The 24,615-nt window shown below is 39.2% G+C and overlaps 1 pseudogene; it reads right to left on the reverse strand.

Moving 5' to 3' along the window:
- Positions 1-5,145: 5,145 nt before the first annotated feature.
- On the reverse strand, positions 5,146-21,242 carry LOC114497116 (annotated as a pseudogene).
- Positions 21,243-24,615: the final 3,373 nt, after the last annotated feature.

Raw genomic sequence — 24,615 nt, forward strand, 5'->3', positions numbered from 1 at the left:
GACCTCCAGGCAACCGCACATTGATGTTTCTCTCTCTCTCTCTCTCCCCCCCCCTTCCCTCTCTATAAAAATAAATAAAAAAATAAATAAATAAAAATCTTTTAAAAGAAGAGTTGTATTTCAGATCTTACACGTAAGGTTTAATCCATTTATAGAGTTAATTTTTATATGCGTGATTAAGATAAAGAGTCTAATTTTAATTCTCTTATATATGGATATTCAGTTCTTCGCACCATCATTTATTGAAGGGATTATCCTTTCCTCATTCTGTGTGTTTGGCATCCTTGTCAAAGATTACTTGGGCCATATGTGATGGCATTTATATCTGGCACTTATTCTGTTCCATAGGATTGTTTTTTCTGTATCTTTGAAAAATGCCAGTGGAATGTTGATAGGTATTGCATTGAATCAGTAGATTGCATTGGGTATTATGGACATTTTAACAATATTAATTTTTCCAATCCATGAACGTGGGATATCTTTTCATTTATTTGTGTTTTCCTCAGTTTCTTGCATTAATACCTCGTAATTTTTAGTGCACAGATCTTTCATTTCTTTGGTTAAATGTATTCATCTGTATTTTATTTTTTAATGCTATTGTAAGCAGGATTACTTAGTTTTTCCTTATAATAGTTCATTGTTAGTTTGTAGAAATGCAACTGATCTTCTATATTGATTTTGCATCCTGCAATTTTACTGAATTTGTTTACTCTAACAATTTTTGGTGGCTTCTTTAGGTTTTTCTATAAGGTCATTTCATCTGTAAACAGATGATTCTAATTCTTTCTTTCTGATTTGGAAAATTTTATTTCTTTTTCTTGCCTAATTGCTCTGGTTAGGAGTTCCAGTACTATGTTGAATAGGGGTGGTGAGAGTGAGCATCCTTATCATGCTCCTGGTCTTAGAGGGAAAGTTTTTAGATTTTCATTGTTGAGTATGATGTTAGTTGTGGGCTTGTCAGATATACCCTTTATTATGTTGAGGTACATTCCTTCTATACCTAATTCACTGAGAGTTTTTATCAGGAAATGATGTTGAATTTTGTCAAATGTTCTTCCTGTATCTATTGAGATTATCATGATTTTTATCCTTTATTCTGTTAGTGTGGTGTAGCACATTTATTCATTTGCATATGTTAAACCCTCCTGGCATTTCAGGAATAAATTCAGCTTGATCACGGTGTATGACTCTTTTTTTTAATGTGCTGTTGAATTCTATTTGCTAGTATTTTGTTGAGGATTTTTGATCTATATTCATCAGGGACTCTGGCCTGTAATTTTCTTTTCTTATTGTGTCATTGTCTGGTTTTGGTAGGAGGGTAGTACTGGCCTCATAAAATGAGTCAGGAAGTGTTCCCAGTAGATGTTCTTCATTAAGTTAAGAAAGTCCTTCTGTATTCTTAGAATTCTGAGAGTTTTTTAATTATCAGTAAGTGCTGAATATTGTCAAAAGTTTTTTTATATCAAATAATATGATCACGTGATTTTTATTTTTTAGCTTGTCAATATGGTAGATAACATTGACTGATTTTTAAATATTGAACCAGCTTTGCATCTCTGAAATAAACCCTACTTATTTATGTTGCATAATACTTTTAATATTGAATTCTCTTGGCTAGTTTTCATTGATGGATTTTTTGAGAGATATTGAGAATGTAATTACTTGGTTTTGCCATCATGGTAATACTGGTTTTTACAAAATGAGTTGTATCTCAAAGAGATATCTGCATGTCTCTGTTTGATGCAGCATTATTCACAATAGCCAAGATATGGAAACAATCTAAAAGTCTGCTGATAAATGAATAGATAAACAGAATGTGAGATATAGACATACATACAAGCCATATTATTAAGCCATAAAGATGGAGGATATCCTGCCATTTTCAACAATATGGATGAATCTAGAGGGTGTTATAAATGAGATAATTCAGAAACAAAAAGGCAAATACTACATGATCTCACATATATGTAGCTCTAAAAGATAAAAAAACTCATAGAAGCAGAGAGTTGAACAGTGTTTCCCAGGAGCGGGGGGCTGGGAAAAATGGAGAGGTGTTGATCAAGGGCACAGACTTCCACTTATGTGTGAATTTGGGGGTGTAATATGTGGCACGGTGACTGCCATTAACACTGCATCATATATTGAAATTTTCTGAAAGAGTACATATTAAATGTTCTCATCACACACAAAAAATGGGAACCATGTGAATTGATGAACATGTTAATTAACTTGATTGTGGTCATCATTTCACAAATGTATGCATATATCAAATAACCATGTTGTATACTTTAAAATATAAAGTATTTTATATTATAGATATATAAAATTATATATAATTAGTAGACCTTAAATATATATTCTATATAATTTACATATATATTTGTTAATTATATCTCAATAAAATTAGAAAAATGAATTAACAAGTGTTCCCTCATCATCCATTTTTTGCAAAAAAAAAAAAAGAAATTGTAAAAAACTTGTGTTAATTCTCCTTTGGGGGTTTGGTAGAATTCAGTGGTGAGGACATCTGTACCTCCATATTTTGGGGGAAAACTTTAAAATAATGAGTTTGATTTCCTTAATAGTTACAGAGCTATTCAAATTGTCTGTACTATATTGGGTGACTTGTAGTTTGTGCTTTTCAAATAACTGGTTCATTTCATCTAAGTTGTAAAATTTTATGTGTGTAGAGTTATTTGTAGTATTTCTTATTATTCTTGGCTACAAGGTTTCTAGTTATATGTCTGTTTCATTGCTGATATTGTAATTTGTGCTTTTTCTCTTTTTTTCATCAGTATTGCTAGAAGTTTGTCAATTTTACCAAACTTTTCAAAGAGCCAGTTTTTGTTTCATTGATTTTCTTCTATATTGCTTTTTTGTTTGTTTTCAATTTCACTTGTTTCTGCTATTGACATTGTTATTTCCTTCCTCCTGCTTGTGTTGGTTTATTTTACTCTTCCATTTCTAGTTTTTAGGGACATTAGACTATTAATATGAGGCTTTCTTCTTTTTTTCTTCTCAGCACTGCTTTAGCTCTCTTACACAAATTTGATTATGTTGTATTTTTATTGTTATTCACTCTAGATGTTCATCTTTTGGAACAGAGATCAGTAAGCCTTTTTAGTATAGGGTAGGCTTTGTGGGACACATAAGGCCCATATCATTCCTCCTCTTTTCTCCTCTTCCTTATAACATTTTAAAAACATTTTATTTTTTAGAGCAGTTTCAGCTTCACAGCAAAACTGAGAAGAAAGAAGACATTTTCTTGTGCTCCTTGCATACCCACACATGCACAGCCTTCCCCATTATCAACATTCCTCACCAGAGCAGTACATTTGTTACAACTGATGCACTTAACATTGACACATCATAATTGCCCAAAATTCGTAGTTTACATTATGGTTCATTCCAGGCATCGTACAATACATATCCACCATTATATTACCTAACAGAGTACTTTACTGCCCTAAAAATCCTCTGTGCTTTACCTGTTTATCCTCCCTCCCCTCTAACTCCTAGGAACCCCTGATTTTTTCCACTGTGTCTGAAGTTTGTCTACCTTCATATGGTTGGAATTGTACAGTATGTAGCCTTTTCAGATTGGCTTATTTCATTTAGCAGTATATATTTAAGGCTCTTTCAAATTGGTTCTTGGCTTGATAGCTCATTTCTGCTTAGGGTGGTGTAATATTCTGTTCCCTGGATGTACTGCAGTTTATTCATCCATTCACCTGCTGAAAGACATCTTCATTGTTTTCAAGTTGTGGCAATTATGACACAGTTCCTATAAATATGTGTTTTCAGGTTTTTGTTTAGACATGTTTTCAACTCCCTTGGCATAGGAGTATAATTGCTGAATCGTATAGTAAAAGTTTGTTTAAGTTTGTTAGAAACCAACAAACTGTGTTCCAAAGCGACTCTACCATTCTGTATTTCGGCTAGCAATGGATGAGTGTCCCTGTCCCTCTACATTCTTATCGGCATTTAGTATTGTCAGTATTCTTGATTTTAGCCATTCTAATAGGTGAATAGTATTTTAAACATGTTAAACCAGCCTTAGCTTGCATGCTGTAGGACAACTGGCTTGTTAGGTCTGTGTTTGCCAACTCCTGCTTTCAATCCATTTCCTACCTTCCAAATTCTGAGTGTGTGTCATGACATGGCGCATGTCCTGGATCAGATTTTCTATTGAACAGACACACACAGAGTCACACACACACACAATACCTTTCTTTTTCTTTCAATTTCTCCATAACCTTCTCTTTTTCCAGGACACATTTCAATTTTTACCACTACTTTCATGAAATTTGTTCTGTCTGATTCACTCTAAATCTGTCTGTCATTTAGAAAACTCACTGCATGTAATTGTGTAACACTGTTTTGTGCTGAGTTCACACTGCCACAATTTCCTATGCGGGTAACTGTTTCATATATTTTAATTTATTTCTGCAACCAGATTTTAAGTTTCTGGATAGCTGGGATTTATCTTAACAACTACAATGATAACAAAACTTTGCTAAAAAAAAAACACCCTTTCTGTGGTACACAGTGTTTCTTGGGCTTTTTTCTTTTTCTTTCATCATGACAACTGTCTGAAGCGTCCTAGGCAAGGAATTTTCCTCTAGTTGACAAATGAAGAAAATGAGGCTCAGACAGTTAACATGGACCACAGCTCCATGACTAGTAAATGACAAAACCAGACTTAGACTCCCAGTGCTGGCCCAGTGCTTCAGTACCCTGACACCCATTAGCAGACAGGCACACTGAGTGGCCTTGGCCCAGCCTTTTGAATGAATGAACGATGCTGAGAGTGTCAGTGTCAACTTCCCTGGCCATGTCATCCAGTTCCCCACATCCATACCTCCACTTCTTCCCCATCTTCTGGAGTGTTTGCTGCTGTGCACTATTATCTTAGTGAGAATGATTAGCAAGGTCTTGGGTCGCTAGCTTTTAAGAAGAGATACCCCAACTAGGAACCTCAATACTTTTACATTTGGAAAATATCTAGAGAAAGATGACTGAGCCTGAAAATATGCCCATTTCCTGTTCTTGGCAGGTAGGGCCACATTCAGGGGAGGCGTTATTGTACAGGGACTTTAGTAGCTGTCTGAGGAAGGGCCCTTCCCCACCACTACCATAGGTCCTCTACAGGAGCACAGAGGGGTAGGGCCCAGGCCTGCTGGGCTCTGGTGCAGGAAACTGCCTCCTTTGTAGGGTGATCTCTGCCTTAAGATATGTGATGTTGGTAGAGAAACTTTCTGCAGCTGCAGCAGGTAACTTGGCAAACATGGAAGCAAATGCAGGCCTGTTCATTTCTGTTGTGCAGTAAATCCGCTGTACCTGTCCCACAGTGAGGCCAATGCCCTCAGACTTTGAGGAAAGTCTTCAGTCTGCACCTAGAATTTCAGAATGGCATGTCCTCTCTGGATAGCCCAAGTCCAAGCTTGGACCCTGCTTGGCATGTGTTGGCTGGTAGCATTGCTCTCTCCACATGGGCAAGGTTCCCCCAGGCTTGCCCACTTACACCCCACCCCAGAGCTGGAAGACTTCCAAAGGCGTGACTTTAAAGAGGAGAAGCTTGGTTGGACTCAGGCAGGGAGGCTATGTCACAGGGAAACCCAAGCCCCCAGAGGGTCCTTTCTGTGGGGCTCAACACTCACTAATTCAAAGATAATACAGTCATTTTGCTTGGGGGAACTCATTTTCCTTTAAGATCCCATTCTTTGTCTAATCCTCTACAGTCATTACTTTTTTCCACTCATTGAAGTCTTGGGAGTATCTCCTCCCAGGAAGTCTGAGGCTTGGATACTTCTGGGAGGATAAATAATTGATTAGATTATTCAGCACCAAGTACAGAGCAGGCTCTGTTCTAGACACGGTCCTCACAAACTTTCTTCACCCTCAGAACAACTTGGTGGGGTAGCTGCTTTGTTATTTGGAATCCATGGCGGAGAAGACCTGGCCAATTGCTGAAGTGCACAGTTTAGTGGGCAAGAGCTCAGAGTCTGAGTTAGGTGTGTGCTGTTGACCTCTACATTCTATTGAGCCTCCAATTTATATATCAATTAGGGAGATTATATAGAAATTAACCCCGGCTAGCATAATAAAAAATGGCTTTCTGAAGGGTGATGTGGCTCATGAAATCTCTGAGCAAGTGGATTCTGACTGGATACTTTCCAATCCCCTTTCTTTTCCTACGCACAGAGTAAGATGATGTTTCTCAGCTTACCTTTCAGTTAGGCCAATAGAACATAGGGGAAATGATGTATAACACTTCCAGGCCTGGACCTAAAATTCCTTCCCAGATTGTTGGCTTTCATATCCCTCTGAAAGAGGAGAAATCTGAGGTGTGGAGCTTCACTACAGAAACAGCCTGGATCTGAATCACCAGCAAGAAGTGCTGCCCAGGAGATCTGTCCAGCCTGCATGGGTTTGCATGCGATTGGGAAATAAGTCTTCTTGCAGTTAGCTGCTGACATGTCAGGTTTATTAGTTTTGTGGAATGACCTAGCCTATTCTAATCAAGAAGTCCAGAAAATGAGGCTTGGTGGCTCCAAACTCAAGCGCAGTGCCCTGAATCATGTGGTGAATCAACTGCTTCCGTGGAGACATCAATACTACTGCTGCTAATATAGATATTGTGATTGTCACTTCCACCACCGCTGCCATGCCTGAAAGCAGGCACTGTGGAGAGAGTCTTCGCTGGGCAGTCTTCGGAAAGTGGTGGCTGGAATCACACCTGCTGGAATAGATTCTGCACAGCGTAGATGATACAGATATGGATCCTGCCCTCAAAAGGCTAACTCTACAGTGGGAGGAGCGAAAACCCATAAAAAGGCATCATAATGGATGAGAACGTGGTGCGTGTGCTGAGCAGGGATGGATACTGGACTCTGATTCCTGGAAGAAGACAGGCTTGTGGGTCAGGATATGTTGCCTGTGTGTTCTTGGGTTCCTGGGGCATTGTCTAAGCCGGTGTCAAATTAAGTTACTATCTTTTGCCATTTAAGAACCTAAGCAAAAATTTTGAGGATAAAATTGGACACAGTATTTATACTTACAATAATTTAAATATGAAAATGTTACAGTAATGGATATCCCAGCCCCAGCAAAACCTCCACACTATGAGGTATGTGGTCACAACTCGCAATTCTATACAAAAGTCTGTGTCACAAAGCTCTGAGGTAAAACTGAAATAAATTGAGCAGCAATGCTTTAAGTGCAGACAGGTTTTCCATGTCACTGTTTACAAGGCTTGAATCCTTTCACATTTATAACAAAGTATGATACAAGTGACTTAGTTAAGTCAATTTTAAAAATCTGTCCTTTTACACCATGACGGGCTGATCTTCTTGGTCAATCTTTCTTCTCCTCCTTTATCTTTGTGTTTGGACTTTTTCTTGTTTTTATGTTTTTGGACTTTTTCCAACTCTGCTTCAGGGCCTGCATGCTTCTTCTGCTGTTTGTGTGTCTTGTGCTTTTCCTCCTTGCTGTCCTGACTTCCCGGATCAGCACGAGGGCCGCCTCGGCTCTGGTCCCGCTTGGCCTGCCTGGCGCATTGCTGCTGTGTCCAGTCTCTTTTGTTTTGTCTATCACCTGACTGTTCAGTTCCTTGGATCTTTTTCTGAATTCCTTCTCCTTTTACAGATACATTACTTGTGCTGTTACCTTCATTATAGTCTGGTTCAAAAGCAGCTTCCTCGGTTTCTCTAGTTGAGTGGGAGGGAAGTTGAGAGGAGTGGCTTCACTGGGGTTAGGCTGGATAGCATTCTTGTCAGACTGTCCACTACTTTGCTCTCTTTCAATCTGTGTACTTAGTGAGTTAAGAATATACTTTATTGCTACTTGATTATTTGTTGTTCTTCGCTTCTAACATGAATGTCTCATGACCCTTACAAGGATTTTTATCCAGACTTCTTCTTTTCATTTGACTGTTTAGTAGTGTACATGTCTCTGTGATCATGAGGGTCATCTTTTTTGCTTGTTTTTTTTTTTTTTGTCTCTTGTGGTACTAGAATTACTTTTTTTGAGGAATGTTTTGTTTCTTTTCCTCTGCCGAAGACAACCTTCTGTCCTCCTTCAGCTTATTTTTTTTTCTGTTCAGATGCAAAAGCTATAGAGTTTTTTTAGATTTCCTTTTTATGTTGGGAATGTACCCTTCCATTTTAATATTTTATTGAGAGTATTTTAATTATAAATATTTAATTGTGTTATTTTTTTCCTGTGTCTCTTATGATGATCATAATTTTTCTTTTATTCTGTTGAGGCCATGAATTATGTTGGTTTTTTAAATGTTAAGCCAATGCATTCCTAGGATAAACCTTGCTCAGTCACATATATAATCTTTTTTACATATTGCTGGATTCAATTTGCTAATGTTTTATTAAGGATTTATGTTCATGAGACATATTAGTCTGTAGTTTTTTTCTTGTAATAATTTTGTTTTTCTTATCAAGATATACTGGCAGCTTCTAGCTGGTGCAGCTCAGTTGGTTGGTGTGTTGTCCCATAAACTGAATGGTTGCAGGTTCCATTCTCTGTCAGGGCATATGCCTGGGTTGCGGGTTTGGTCCTCAGTCGAGATGTTCATAAGAAGCAGCCGATCAATATTTCTCTCTCACATCGATGTTTCTCTCCCTCTGTCTCCCTCCCTTCTCCTCTCTCTAAAGTCAAAAAGTATGTCCTTGGGTGGAGTAAAAAAAATAAAAGATATGCTGGCAGCAAAAACTGACGTGGGAAGGGTTCTCTTCGCCTCTTTTTGAAAATGTTAGTGTGAGATTGATATTATTTCCTCCTTAAATGTTGATAGACTTTACCAGGGAAGCCATTTGACATGGTTGTTTTCTTGGTAAAAGAGTATTTATTGTTTTTATACATTCAGTTTCTTTCATATATAGTATCATTTAGATGATCTCTCTTCTTACATCAGTTTTTATAGTTTGTCACTTTTAAGGATTAGGTAATTTCATTATATTGATGAACTTCTTGGCATAAATTTGTTTATATTATTCCTTTCTATCATTATAGTGTGCATAGGACATGTAATTCGGTCTCTTCTTTAACTCCTGATACTAGTAATTTGTGTTTTTACTTGGTAACTCTAAAGGATTATCAAATTCACTATATATTTTTAAAGATACAGCTTTCAGTTTAACTGGTTTATCACTTCTATTTTATTGTTCTTATTCTTACCTTCAGTTCCCCCTTTCTTCTATTTATTTTGGGTTTAAGCTGCTCTTTTCTTTCTACTTTCTTTTTTATAAGATTTTAAAAAAGATTTTATTTATTCATTTTTAGAGAGAGGGGAAGAAAAGGAGAAAGACACCAACGTGTGGTTGCCTATCGCACGCCCCCCAGCTGGGGACTTGGCCCACAACCCAGGCATGTGCTCTGACTGGGAATCGAATCCCCTGGTTCGCAGCCTGTGCTCAGTCCACTGAGCCACACCAGTCAGGGCTCATTCTACTTTCTTAATATGAAACTTAGATGATTGCTTTAAGACCTCCTTTACTCCTTCCAAGCACTGCTTCACCTGTTCTACAAATCCACCCTCCCACACACTTTTTTCTTCTGTAGTCCTGACTGTTATGTCTGTTCCTGGGAGGACACTGGAGAATTTCAAAGTCCATGCAACTGCGGCCACTTCCACAGTGCCTCCTTATCAGATTTCAAAAAGAGATTGATGACCATAAAGTTCTGGACCATTTAAAGAGAATTAAGATGAATTTTTTGCTGATTCCTCACTGAAGCTACCGATTACATCTTTCTACATGATAAGACCTGGAGCAGTTGACTGCATGTTCTGGGGGAGGAAGGTTTGTGTTTCAGATATTGCATTCTCTCTCTTGCTTCAGGAGAATTGTCACTGCAAAGGGCATCTTGTGTTGGCCTCTTTTCCTTTTCAGTCTTCTCTTCATGTGGAACCATACACACTCTAGTTATACCCAGATTTGTTTGGTGAGCAGAAAGTACATTATTTCTTCAGATGCAGATTTGTTAGAGAAACAGGCTTCTGGACTTGGTTCCACTTCAGCATGGATTAAGAAGTGGAAATATATTGAAATGAGGATAAAGGGCATTTAAAACAATATCAGAAATCCTATTTGATAAGGTTGGAGTAAATTCCTTTTAAAAAATTTCACCCAAAATTCCATTTTAAAATAGGTGGGCTTTTAAAAACAGATGTTTTTGTTGCAGTGGCTACATAAACCTTCCTGGACTTTCTCAGCAGAGATGCAGACCTAGCTAAGTCACCTGGGGTGTTTTCCCTGAGTCAAGTTAGCATTAAATTGGCCCTATACATGGAAAGTAGATGGATAATTTCATAGTCTACAGACATCAGAAGTTTTCTTCTTACTCTGTCCCTCAATGTTTTCAATTAATAATCCTTTTTGAAAATCATTTGGACTTCCACTTCTAGTTTGTATATAGAAAGTTGTAAGAGACCATTCCTCTTACTGTAACAATATGAGTAGCTGGATAAGCTGCAGAACTATAGTTGTTCAAAACCTATCAGAAAGCTGAGGGTGCAAATAGTTTTTAATAAACTCAATTTCAGAGTATAGAGCCCTCTCTAGGAGAGTGAGACATGAGGATGCTTTCATCATAGGGATGTAGTGGATAGAAGAGAAAACCCATCACAGAGAGTGGATTTCTGAAGATGTAATGAAATACTAGCTGAACTGGCTGAAATTTGCATGAGCTGGCATGATGTATTAAAATCTCCAAAACACCTTTATATAAAATGGCATCCACCTGCCAATTCTCATCCATAGGGCTTAATCAACCACATGCCCTGGCCCGGTGATGATGAAGGACAGAGAATGAGAGTAGAGAGACAGATTTCCCTAGAAACACTCATGTATCAATTCTCTCTAACTAGGTCTTCACTGAGTACATAGCAGAAGGGACAGGGGAGAAGTATAGAAAAGAACCACCTCAAGGCACACCTGACCACCGATTTTTTCCCAAATGATCACACAGTTAAGTGTAGAGAACATGTTAAAAACCAGGAAGATGTGACCCATAACCAAGAGGAAAAAAATAGCCAATAGAGACAGGAATGACCTAGATGTTGGAATCAACAGACAAAAACTTTAAAATAGAAGTATTAAAATGTTCAGTGGAAAAGGTGGGAAAAATGAGTGAAAAAATGGAAAATTTTAGCAGACAATCAGAAACTCTTTAAAAGGATAAAATGGATATTCTACAACTAAAATGAAAATTTCACTTGAAGAACTTAACAACAGACTAGATACAACTGAAGAAAAGGTCAGTGAACTTGAAGACAGATTAATAAAATTTATCCAAGCTGATGCATAAAGAAAGAAAAATTGAACAAAATTTAAACTAAATATAAAGTTACAACAGATTTTCAGAGAACTTTTAGGACAATATCAAATATAATAACATATCTATATTTAGAGCCCCTAAAAGACATGAGAGAAGATATTGGGTAGAGGAGATATTGATGGTACTATGCTGGAGAATTTTCAAAACTTAATGAAAAATATAAATTCACAGAATTAGAAGCTAAAGAGTGTCCAAATAGAATGAACACAAAGAAACCCATTTCAACATAACTCATAGTCATTTTGCTGAAAACCAGAATTAAAGAGAATATGTTAAGCACTGTTAGAGGAATAGCCATAATAGGAATGATGGCTAACTTTTTGTCAAAAACAGTAGAGTTCAGAAGAATATGAAATGGTTTCTTTAAAGTGCTTAAAGAAAAAAAGCATTCAAAATACATACTTCAAAAATAAAAAAAAATAAAGACATTTGCACACAGAAAATAAGCTGAGAGAATTTGGCTGTAGTAAACTTTCATTATAAGAAATCATAAAAGAAGTTCTTCAGGCTAAAGGGAAATAATACGGATACAGTGAAGCCTGGATCTGTAGGAAAGAAGAACAATGGTAGGAGTAAATAAGTGAGAAGGGATGTGTGTGTGTGTGTATCAACAGGTAATTAATATTGTTTAATTTGTTCAACAGACACTTATGTTTACCCCTACATCTAACACCTTGTTTGCTCCTTAGTAAAGAATACTTTATATGGCAGTGAATTCTCCCAGGTTTTGTTTGTTGAATACATCTTTAATTCATATTTATTGCTGACTTTTTTTTCCTGGCTAAGGAATTCTCTGTTGGCAGTTATTTTCTTTCAGCACATTGAGATGGTCATTCCACTGTCTCTGGATCCCATTGTTTCTTTAGAGAACTCAGATGTCAGGCTCTATGGCACACTCTGAGATTTGTTTCAAGGCTTCTTCTTTGTCTTTGTTTTTGTTTTTGTTTTTGTTTTTGTTTTGTAATTTCTCCATGACATGTGTAGATGTGGATTTCTTTTTAAAACTTGCTGCCTGGGATTTATTTGTCTTCTTAAACACATGGTTTGACATTTCTCTTAGTCTGCTCATGCTGCTATATCAAAATATCAGAGACTGGGTAGCTTATAAAGTATAGAAATTTCCTTCTCACAGTCTTGGAGGCTAGAAGTCCAGAATCATGGCTAAACATGGTTGGATGAGGGCCTTCTTCGTGGCTCATAATTGGCACTTTCACCTTAAGTGATAGAAAAGACTAAGGGAAACTCTCTGGAGCTTTTTTAAATAAGGTACCCATTCCACTCATGAGGGCACCACCCTCATAGCTTAATCTCCCAAAGTCCCCACCTCCTAATATCACCATTTTTGATGGTTCAAATTTAGACATATGAATTTTTTTGTGAGGACACATTGAAACCATAGCAACATCTTTTATTGTTCTGGACAATTCTCAGTCACTACTTTTTTACATTTGCCTCTGTTCCCATTCTCTCTTTTATTGTTGGGGGGATACCAGTAAAACATATATATTAGACTTTCTTACTGTATTCTTTAAGTCTGTATCTGTTAGGAGGTAAATATTTTCATGCTTCTGCACAATACAGATTTTACAAGCAAATGTTATCGATACCTGAGTTAGTGGAAGTTAAAGGTGTTTAGGACTGAAGCCATCTGCTCCCAATTAAAGTGTAATAAAACTTATCTTCTCCAAACCCCTCACCTTCCCAAGCCAAACTATTGCATTCTGGAGTGGGGACTTCTCTCTTTTACTGAGAAATTCACTTACATTTCAATGGACAAATAGAGACAGTGGCTTATATTCCAAAGGATAGTAAATGATGGAAGAGGAAATGTTTCTCCCTCTGCCCCACTTCCCGAGGAAGAAAGGATGATAGCTGGACATTGTGTAGCCTATACAAACTGCAAGGTTCATGATTTCAGGGCTTTTTCCTGTAGTGCAGAGCACTGTTTGCACATGCAGGATTAACTGGATGGCTCTCACCATGTCTCCTGAAGCTGGAAGACACTGGGAGTAGAGAACTGATGCAACTAATGATGTGAATTATGACCTGTCTTTCCCCCAAACCTCATGTTTTCATTCAGGATAACATACATAAGTAGAGATATTTAAAACTTATCATTTAGCCCTTCTTTTTTTATTTTCCACACTCTTATCTTGACTATTTTGTGGACAGTTCCTTCTGACCTACATTTTAGTTCACGAGTTCTCCAATTTTTGTGATTTGCCATCCAATCAATTATACATTGCAATATCTTGGGGTGATGGCAATGCTTTATCTTTTTATTGTGATGGTTACACAACTATAGCTTACCAAAGTATGCACTTTAAATAGATGGATTTTTATTGTATGTAAATTATACCTCAATAAAGCTGTTAGGAAGAGGAAGAGAAAGAGAGCACAGAAAAACTTCATCTAATTCTTAATTTTCACATTATGATATTTTGTAGTTCTAAAAATTATATTTGGTTCCCTTACATATCATTACATCACTTTTTATATTGATGAGAGAGAGAAAGACAGAGAGAGAGAAACATCAATTTGTTGTTTCACTTATTGTCACTTATTTATGCGTCCATTGTTTGCTTCTTGTCTGTGTTCTGACCAGAGATTGAACCCACAACCTTGGTATATTGGGACAATGCTCTAAGCAACTGAGCTACCTGGCCACAGTTCCTATATCACTTTTCATTGTTTCTAGTTTTTTTAAAAATATATACTTTATTGATTATGCTATTACAGTTGTCTCATTCCCTCCCCTTTATTCCCCTCCACCCTTTACCACTCCTCCCACCAACATCCTCCCCCTCCCTGCCCCACTTAGTTTATGTTCATGGGTTGTACATGTAAGTTCTTTGGCTTCTCCATTTCCCATACTATTCTTAACCTCCCCCTGTCTATTTTCTAAGTACTATTTATGCTGCTTATTCTCTGTACCTTTCCCCCCTCTCTCCTCTTCCCACTCCCCTGTTGCTAACCCTCCATGTCATCTCCATTTCTGTGGTTCCATTCCTGTTCTAGTTGTTTGCTTTTGTTTTTTTAGGTTCAGTTGTTGATAGTTGTGAGTTTGTTGACATTTTACTATTCACTGTTTTGATCTTCTTTTTCTTAGATAAGTCCCTTTAAAAATTTCATATAATAAGGGCTTGGTGATGATGAACTCCTTTAACTTGACCTTATCTGAGAAGCACTTTATCTGCCCTTCCATTCTAAATGAAAGCTTTGCTGCATAGAGTAATCTTGAACATAGGTCCTTGCCTTTCATGACTTGGAACATTTCTTTCTAGCCCCTTCTTGCCTGCAAGGTCTCTTTTGAAAAATCAGCTGACAGTCTTATGGGAACTTCTTTGTAGGTAACTGTCTCCTTTTCTCTTGCTGCTTCTAAGATTCTCTCCTCTTTAATCTTGGGTAATGTAATTATGATGTGTCTTGGTGTGTGCTTCCTTGGTTCCAACTTCTTTGGGACTCTCTGAGCTTCCTGAACTTCCTGGAAGTCTATTTCCTTTGCCAGATTAGGGAAGCACTCCATTGTTTGTTCAAATAAGTTTTCAATTTCTTGCTCTTTCTCTTCTCCTGGCACCCCTATGATTTGCATGTTGGAACATTTAAAGTTGTCCCAGAGGTTCCTAAGCCTCTCCTCATTTTCTTGAATTCTTGTTTCTTCATTCTGTTCTTGTTGAATGTTTATTTCTTCCTTCTGGTCCATACATTTTCCTTTAATTCACTTTTCATAGCCTTCACCCTTTCCTCTATTTTGCCACCATATTCAACCAGTTCTATGAGCATCTGATTACCAGTGTTTTGAACTGTGCATCTGATAGGTTTGGTATCTCTTCATTGTTTAGTTGTGTTTTTTTCTGGAGCTTTGATCTGTTCTTTCATTTGGGCAATTTTTTTTTTTTTGTCTTGGCATGCTTGTAACATATTAGGAGTGAAGTCTTAGGTATTCACCAGGGTGGGGCAACTCAGGTCACTGCATTGTGGTGCTGTATGTGGGGGAGGCATCTGAGAAGGATAATGCCACTTGCTGGACTCTCGGCAGGCTTTCAGTTACTTCCTGCTCTTCCCACAAGCAAATTGGACTCTTCTAGTGCTGATACCCAGGTGGGTGGGTTTGCATACATTCTAGGACCCTGTGGATCTCTCCAACAAACTCTCCTGTGAGGCTGGGAGTTTCTCCCACAGCAGCTCCCATAGATTTTTCAGTTACAGGTGTTTAGGGTTTATTTCCCCACACTGGAACCCTGGGTTTCATGGTCTGTCTTGCTCCCCAGTTGTTCCTCCTGGTTTATCTGCATGCCAATGTGGAGTCATCCAGTTTGCCAGCCCCCAACTTGCTTGGTCTGTGAGCCACCTTGCCCACCCAGGTCCTCCAGTCAAGGCCTGGCCGTACATCCTCTCCACCCCAGCTGTCTGTTTCTCCACCCCTCCTACCATCTGGCTGAATGTTTTTTCTTTAACCCCTTGGTTGTTGGACTTTCATACAGTTTGATTTTCTGTCAATTCTGGTTGTTTTTTGTTTTTAAATTTGTTGTTGTCCTTCTTTCGGTTGTGCAAGGAGGCACAGTGTATCTACCTATGCCTCCATTTCAGCCGGAAGTTCCATTTCTACTTTTTTGCCCAAAAGGTTTAGATTGACTTTTATCTACTTGAACATAGTAAACCTATTTATTTTATAACCTCAGTGGACACTACCACTGTTTGAAGTCTTTGTGAGTCTATGGGTCTCTTTCTTTGTTTTTTTTTTTCCTGTATATTCTCATTCATAGTATCTTATTGTCACATCTGCCTTATTTTCTTACACTTGTATTAGGCAATGTGTTGGGAAAAGTAATTTAAAGTCCAGGATGTGTTCTCATTTTCTGGAAGTGGTGTTTCTACTGCTTCTGCCAGGCAAATGGGAGTACTACCAATCCAGGATCCCCAAGTTCAGGACTTGTTATTTTCTTAGTCACCCAAATAATCTAAAGCCAGATTTTTACCTGTGTGAGGGGCTAGTTTATTTCTGGTTACCCTTACTTCTAGTGTGAAGCCTTTGGGGTGACAGCCCAGAGTCAGAGGTCATTATTAGGACCCACATTTGGAGGGCCCTCAACTTTAACATTTTTCCCCATAGTCCCTTGAGGCCACCAAAAACCCAAGAGTAGGTCAGTTTAGGGCAATTGAGACAAAAATATCTCACTAATTTCCCCAGATTCCAGGCCTGCCTGGGATCTTGGTCACATAATTTTTGGGGGATGACATCCAAACAACTCAGCAATACTAGTGAGGGATCCCATTTTTTAATTGGATTGTTTGGGGGGTTTTTTTGGTGTTGAGTTTTTTAAGTTCTTTATAAATTTTGGATATTAACCCCTTATCAGATGTTTGGTGAATATGGTCTCCTATTCTGTGGGTAGTCTTTTCATTTTGTTGATGGTTTCTTTTGCTGTGTGAAAACTTCTTAGTTTGATGTAGTCCCATTTGTTTATTTTTTCTGTTTCCCTTGCCCAAGGAGATACATTAGAAAAGATATTGCTGTGAAAAATGTCCAAGATTTTAATGACTATGCTTTCTTCCAGGATTTTTATGGTTTTGAGTCTAACATTTAAATCTTTAATTGATTTTAAGTTTATTCTTGTGTGTGGCCTAAGAAGGTGTTCTAGTTTCCTTTTTTTGCACTTATCTGTCCAATCTTCCTAATGCCATTTATTGAATAAACTATCTTTAGCCCACTGTATGTTTCTGTCTCCTCTGTCAAATATTAGTTGACTATAAATGTGTGGGTTTATTTCTGGGCTCTCTGTTACATCCCATTTTTCTATACATCTGTTTTTATGTCAATACCATGCTGTTTTGATTGCTATGGACTTATAGTATAGTTTGATATTAGGCAGCATGATTCCTCCAACTTTGTTTTTCCTTTTCAAGACCACTGCTCCCCTTCACGGTCTTTTGTGGTTCCATATACATTTTTGAAATATTTGTTCTAGTTCTGTGAAATATGTCATTAGTATCTTGATAGGAATTGTGTTGAATGTCTAGATTGCTTTGGGTAGTACAGGCACTTTAATGATGTTAATTCTTCCCATCCATGAACATGGTATGTGCATCCTCTTATTTGTATATTCTTCAATTTCTTTCTTCTGTATCTTATAATTTTCTTCCCTTTAAAAAATCTTTTTAACTCATTTTACTTATTTATTTTTAGAGAGAGAGAAAAGAAGGGAGAAAGAGAGGGAAAGAAACATCAATGTGTACAAGTTGCTTCTTGTACACCCTCAGTTGGGGACCTGCCTTGCAACCCAGGCCTGTGCCCTGAGTGGAGATCAAACTGGCAACACTTTGGTTTGCAGGCCAGCACTCAGTCCACTGAGACACACCAGCGAGGGCTGTGTCTTGTAATTTTCTGAGTACAGGTTTTTTACATTCTTGGTTAAATTTATTCCTCAGTATCTTATTCTTTTTTGAAGCATGTGAATGACATTATTTTCTTAATTTCCATTTCTAATAGTTCATTACTGGCATATAAAAATACAAAAACTGAGCTACCAAATCTGTAAGAGCAGTCCAACCCATACTGAACAGTACTTGCAAATTACTTGGGGTCTTAATCATCTTCTTTTTTATCATGTTTCTCTTCTTCTTTTTACCTTTCTCAATCTCTTCCTCTTCATCCTCATCCTCATCATCTTCATCTTCACCAGATTCTCCATCACATCCAAATTCCTCTTTCTTCCCACTGACTTCATGCACATCCTCTTCCTCTTCTACATCTTTGTCTTCAACCTCATCTTCTTCATCATCAAACTTTCCCTTCCCATCATCCTCAGCCTCCTCATTCTCTTCATTTTCTACTTCTTAATCCTTCTCTTCTTTGCCCTCACCATGTGTTCAGCATCTGAGTCAGGGGCTTCTCGCTGCTTTCAGGTATAGCAACCAGGTAGGCCAGCTGGGGCAGGAGCTGGAAGGCTCTCTAGGTGGTCATTCAGGTTAGTAACAGGTAAACAGGTACACAGATCCAGGCTTTTCAGGAATTCCAGCTTTTTCAATGGTTCCAAGGTGCTAATATCTTTCAGCTTATTTCCACTTAAGTTTAGATTTGAAAGTTTTTTTTTCCTACATGTCCAGACCTCCATAGAGTCTATTGTCACTGAGCTAAAGCTTTTTCAATTTAGGTAGTTTGGGGAGATTTGAAACTGAAATCAAGCCTACATTTATTAAACTGAATAACTTTAAGGTTACACAGTCAGCTGTTATGTCCTCAATTTTCCCCTCATTTCTTTTGCAATTATCCAGGACAAGTGCTTGAACCTGAGACGAGGGTCTGGCAGAGGCATGGCCCACCCGCGTGGGAAGGGGGAACTATGGCTCCTGCCCTGTCCAGGAAAGCCAATCTAGTTCTCCCATGTATCTGCATTTTTAATTCCTCAGCTAATCCCAATGTGCAGTCTGGCTTAAGAACCACCATTTCAGAGAAAAAAAAGTTTGGTTAGTGTTAATAGCCAAGTGAATTTTAACTGAAGTAACGTAACTTGACTTTGCCTTCTTAGAAATTTGATTTGGTTCTGATTGTGACTATACTTCTTATGGATAAAATATAGGATAGTCAGTTAAATTTCAATTTTAGATAAATAATCAATCAATCAATAATTTGTTTTAAATTTAATAATTTATTTATTGGTTATTTATCTAAATAATCAATATAAATAATTTATTGATTGACTGATTATCAATTTGATAATCAATAACTAGAGAAAGTTTTGGCCTAAATATTGCAGGTGACATGCTTATCCTAAACATTATTGGTTGTTTTTCTGAAATTCAAATTTAGTTGAGTATCTTGTGTTTTCTTCATTAAATCTGGCTGACTTACTGTGTTATACTGTAGGATACTCTGATTTTCTGAAGCGTTCCCCTGCCGTTGCTGTGGGTTAATCTCACATTTATAGTAGATTTGGGCCTCAGCTTCTCTCTGCCCAGGAGGGAAGACTTCAGTCCTCAGCCTTCTGAAATTAGTGCACAAAGGAACTTTAACAACACTTCATCACATCTTGGTGACCCTTTGGCCCACCCTAACTGTAACAGGGTGCAGCCAAGAGGGAGCCCCAAATAGGGATTTGTAATGGGGTCCAGAACTCAAGGTGTCCAGGAAATATTAGAAAAATATACAGGATGTCCTCACCATTCCCCGCACCCCCTCCCCGCCCCCCACTCCACAAGGCTAGGCTGGGGGATGGGACACATGGAGCAGGGCCATTGGGAGCTGTGTTGTATGGCAACAGCTTTGCAGCTAACCTCTGGTGTGGTTATTTAACATATCTATAACCATTAACTGGTCTCATAGATATGTTAAATAGCTGTGGCCCTGCTTTGAGCCAGGGGGATGGAAGTGACTTCCACCAAAGATGTAACTGGGAGGTAGCTCCCCCTGGTTATAGTGCCTGCATGAGAGCTTGGAGAAGATTGGCTCCCTGCCATGGGGCCACACCTGCCCAGATTTAGGATGGCAGCCCAGTAAAGCTGGAAGAATACAGGAATGCTGGCAGGTGTAAGTGAGTGTGGGAGGAGATGGAAATGGGGCTACAGAGGAAGATTGGCATGGGGATTTAAACCCAGGCATGGCAGCCATGTGAGGGGAGAACCATGTGGCTTTGGCAGAGTGGGGACCCCACAGCTTTAGCAAGAGTGAGGACCATGTGGCTTTGGGGTTCTCCCTTTTGCAATGTGGCTTAGGAAGCAGGAGAGACTTTGCCTGGAAGAAAAGGGGCGAAAGGACTCTTGCTGGTGGGCCATGAGAAGATGCCACATGGCTTTGGATTAACTGGAGATCATGGTGGCGACACGGCTCATGGTGCCAAGAGCCCAAATCATGGACTTCTACTTCTTTTCCTGAAATATGGTACCCTGGACTGGGCAGAGGGAGAAGGAAGGACTGTGTGCATCTGTGGCTGTCCTAAAGGACTTTAATACTTTAATGAAGACGTTAAGTCACTACTCTAAGTCTGTATATCTTTAAATAAATAATTACTTTCTTTTTCACAAATCTCTGGCATTGAGAGACATCTTTCCTCTGGCAGTAAACATAGCGAACCTAGTGAGGGGTCCTTTCGGTAATAGTGTATTGTACAACTCCCCCCACCCTTGGCTCTGTTCTGTAACATAACTTCTGTCGTGGGAAGCTTTTAGTTCCTAATGGCCACAAAGTATGTAATAGCCTCCTTAGGCATAGAGAGAGAAGCTTCTAGCACTTTGGTATGTCAGGGAACTAAACTGTACACTCTGCAGTAGGCTTTTGTTCAGACAGTAGTCACTTGTGCCCCCGTTAGTTATGCATAGGCAAGGGAGATTAACACTCATTATCCTGAAAAAAAAATACAACAGGGCATCTTGTTGGGGGTTTTTAGTGTACATGTGTGTGTTTAGAAAATGCCATTTCTCCCTTTAGTAGTCAGACTCAGTGAGGGTGAGCCAATTTGTGCAAGTTGCCCGGTGAGGGTTTCTTGTATGTAAACACATTTTGACCACAGGTTCAGTTGCTTGAAACTTGAACTTAGGTGCAACTAGTGATATCAATTGGTATGGCTCTGCCCATGGCATTATGGTAGGAAAAAACTCCCAGGAATCCAAAAAGGACCTATCAGAAAGGAAACAGGTTGGTTGTTCAGAACCAATAAGGTGTTAGAAGCCCCACTGGTTTGAAAGACTCCCTTCCTCATCCCCCCACCCCACACACACTCCCAGTGTGCTCTGAGGAACAATATCAAAGCACATGGGTGAGAATCTGGAAGAAATGAAGCCTTAGGGCCCCAGTGTGGGACCCCACTGTAACTTGGACAGGAATCTGAACCAGTAAGAGCTTCCCAACAGACCACCTGAACCAACCTCGCTGGACTAGCTTCCAAATCTGACATCTTGTGGCAGCATCTGGCAATGACAGCAGAGAGCTGAGATTGTTCTCAGTCCACCTGGTGCTAGGAAGCAGGACTGAAAGAGCAAGGTTCTTGGACAGCACAGGGGAGGACAGAGAACTCAGGAGGGAGAGCCTGGAAGTCCTGTGCATAAGGGTAGGGGCTTGCTGAGGCAATTATGAGGCGGCTCTCCTGACTTCACATCATCGTTTTACCCCTTTCTGTGAGAAGTTGGCAAATTACTGCATCTTTTTTTGCCTATTTCTTTATGGGCAAAATGATAATAACAATAGTACTTATCCCCTAGGGTTGTTGTGAGGATTAAGTGAGTTAATGCTTGTTAGAATAATGCTTGGCAAAAAGTAAGTGTTCAGTAAGTGGTGAGGGTTGATGTTCTAGAAAAGATAAAATGGGATGAGGCTATACTGGCACCCAGATGAGTGGATACCACAATGAGCTCCAAGGCAGATATCATGTTTCTCACTTTGCAAATGACGTGATTGAGTTTCAGAGAATGGAAGTGACTTGTTCCATGTAGACAGATGTGATGTGAAATCTAGTCTTCTGATCTGACTTGCATTTCCTGGAAGCTTGAAATTACCTAACCTAAAACAAGGTCTCCATGATTCTTCAGCCATGATCAGGGACAGATGCAAAGTTATTTTTATGGCAAATAAATCTGAAGCTGCACATTACCCCACAGGAGAAAAAAAGCCCTGCCCTGGCTGGTTGGCTCTGTTAGTTGGGGCATCAGCCTATACACTAAACGGTTGTGGGTTCAATCCCCGGGTGGGGCACATACGGCAGGCAACCGATCAGTTTCTCTCTCACATCGATGTTTCTCTCTCTCTCTCCCTCCCACACCATTTCTCTCTCTCATCAGTAAAACATACCCTCTCAGGTGAGGATTTTTAAAAAAGCCCTATTTATATCACCTCTGATTTTTTCCCTTGAATCCATTGTTTCTTTTCCATCTTCAGTGCCTCTGCCTTGGTTTAACCCTCAACGCTTGCCTGCACTCTAACTGATCCTTTTCGCTGCTGACCTCCCCTCCACGCATCTAGAAGGGTGATTTTTCTAAACTGTACCCCCACCTTGAGCCTTCAGTGTCTCCCCATCTCCTGTGAGACTATCCAGGCTGTTTAGCTGTGTACAGCCAGTCCCCAGTCTCCTGCTGAGCTGCTTTTCCTGCTACTGCACCAAGAGCTAGGTTTTCTTTCTTTCTGTTCCCAAAGCTTTTGGACACCTCCATGGCACCACTCACTGTGTTGTAGTGTAACTGTTGTTCACAGTCATTCCAGCAGACTGAATTCACTGGAGGCAGAGATGGTATCTAATCCACTAGGGTCCCCTTAGTGACTAGCATGGCACCAGGCTAGGAAGTGTTGATGAAAGGGACAGATCACCCTTGGGGCTTATTTAGGATACAGAGGGGGGCACTCCTTGGGTTTAGAGTCAAATGCAATTCCTCATTGGATCATAGGTAGTATAAAAGATATGAGGAGAAAACAAATGGCCCATTATACACTATACTGATGTGCCAATTCCTATCTTTTAAGAAACCTAAACATTGCAAAAAAATATTATTGTCTGAATTTGTTGAGGTACTTAGTGGTGATTTGGGTGAGCAACAATTTGAGCTGGAAAGTTTAGGCAGGTTCCAAGTGGCAGGTCAGAAGCCAGAATAGTGGGGTACTCTGAAGACTTATATGGTCATGTTGGGGGCATCAGCAGCAACACACCAATTCTGCTCCATGGCGGTACAATAGAGAGGTTAGACGCTGCTAACCAGATTATCTCAATTCAATCCTAGCTTAATTGCATTACCTGTGTGACCTTGGCCAACCTCTGCAGCCTCTCCGTGACAGAGTTTACTTATATCTAAATTGGGATAGTAATGGCATCACTCACAATGTTGTTGTACAGGGTTAACACCTACAAAGTGCTGAGAGCAGTGTCTGGCAAGCTGTGAGTGCTATGCATGTTTCAGCTCTGTTATCACCAAGCAGAAAGCTCAGTCCTATTCTGGAAACTGACCACCATAAAAATCAGATGCTCCAGAGAACAAGGGTCTTCCTTCTCTTCACCCACCCAGATGCCCCACACCCATGCACACCATCCCTACAGTTCTTTTGCACACATTAGGAGTAGCCTTGCTCTGAAAAGAGGTGACCCTGCTTTCCTTTTTCTATAGAGCAGGTAAACGAGCCATATTTTCTGTCTTAGTAATTGAATCTTTACCATCTGACCAATAGATCACTGTAATGCATTTGGCCCCAGTGCGCTGACTCCCCTGTTTCACCCCTTGGCACTGCAAGTTTAAAAACAAAAGCTTTCTGAGCTTTGAGTTATGTCTACTTGCTATTTCTGTTGCTCAGCCATACTGAAGAATGTTCCATCTCAGGCTCTTTCATTGTAGGCACTGAAGGGTTTTTTTTTCCTGATGTATTGCTTAAATTGCATCAATTGCTTAATGATATATAGAGTGCATTTCCTAGCACTTTTCCATTAATGTCTCCTGAGTGGACTAGCTCAGGAGCAAAATGTGTTCTATTTTCTCTTTCTGTGCCTTGCCTTACCCACCTCTGATTCTGATGGTATAAAGAGAGAGCACTGGGTTCCATGACAGGAGAGGACCTGGGCTCTGGATCCTGATTTTCTTTTCTTTTCTTTCCTTTCCTTTTCTTTTCTATTTTTTTTTAAATTTACTTATTTTCTTATTTTTAGAAAGAGGGAAAAGGAGGGAAAAAGAGAGGGAGAGAAACATTGATGTGTAAGGGAAAACACCAGTAGATTGCCTTTAGCTAGCCCCAAACCAGGGACCTGTCCTGCAACCCAGGCGTGTGCCCTGGCCAGAAATCAAACCAGTGACCTCTCTGTAGGTGGAGAGATGCCCAACCCACTGAGCCATACCAGTTAGGGCTGGATTCCAGTTTTCTTAAAAAAATTTTTTATTTTACTTTTTCCATTACTATTTAACCCCCTAAACACCCCTCCTCCCCTGCAATCACCACCATGTTGTCCAAGTCCATGAGTCCTTTCACCTCTTTGCTCAATACCCTCATGCCCTAACTTCCCTGCTAAATAATAGTTGTCAGCTTGTTCTTTATCTACAAGTCTGTCTCTATTTTGCTTATTAGTTCAGTTTGTTCATTAGATTCCACATATGTGTGAAATTCATATGGTATTTGTCTTTCTCTGGCTGGCCTGTTTCATTTAGCATAAGGTTCTCCACGTCTATCCATGCTGTTGCAAAGGGTAAAATTTTCTTCTTTTTTATGGCCAAGTAGTATTCCATTATATAAATGTACCATAATTGTTTTATCTACTCATCTACTGATGGACACTTGGGCTGCTTCCATATCTTGGTGATTGT

The sequence above is a fragment of the Phyllostomus discolor genome, chromosome 5, assembly GCF_004126475.2.
Source record: "Phyllostomus discolor isolate MPI-MPIP mPhyDis1 chromosome 5, mPhyDis1.pri.v3, whole genome shotgun sequence".
Taxonomy (NCBI): domain Eukaryota; kingdom Metazoa; phylum Chordata; class Mammalia; order Chiroptera; family Phyllostomidae; genus Phyllostomus; species Phyllostomus discolor.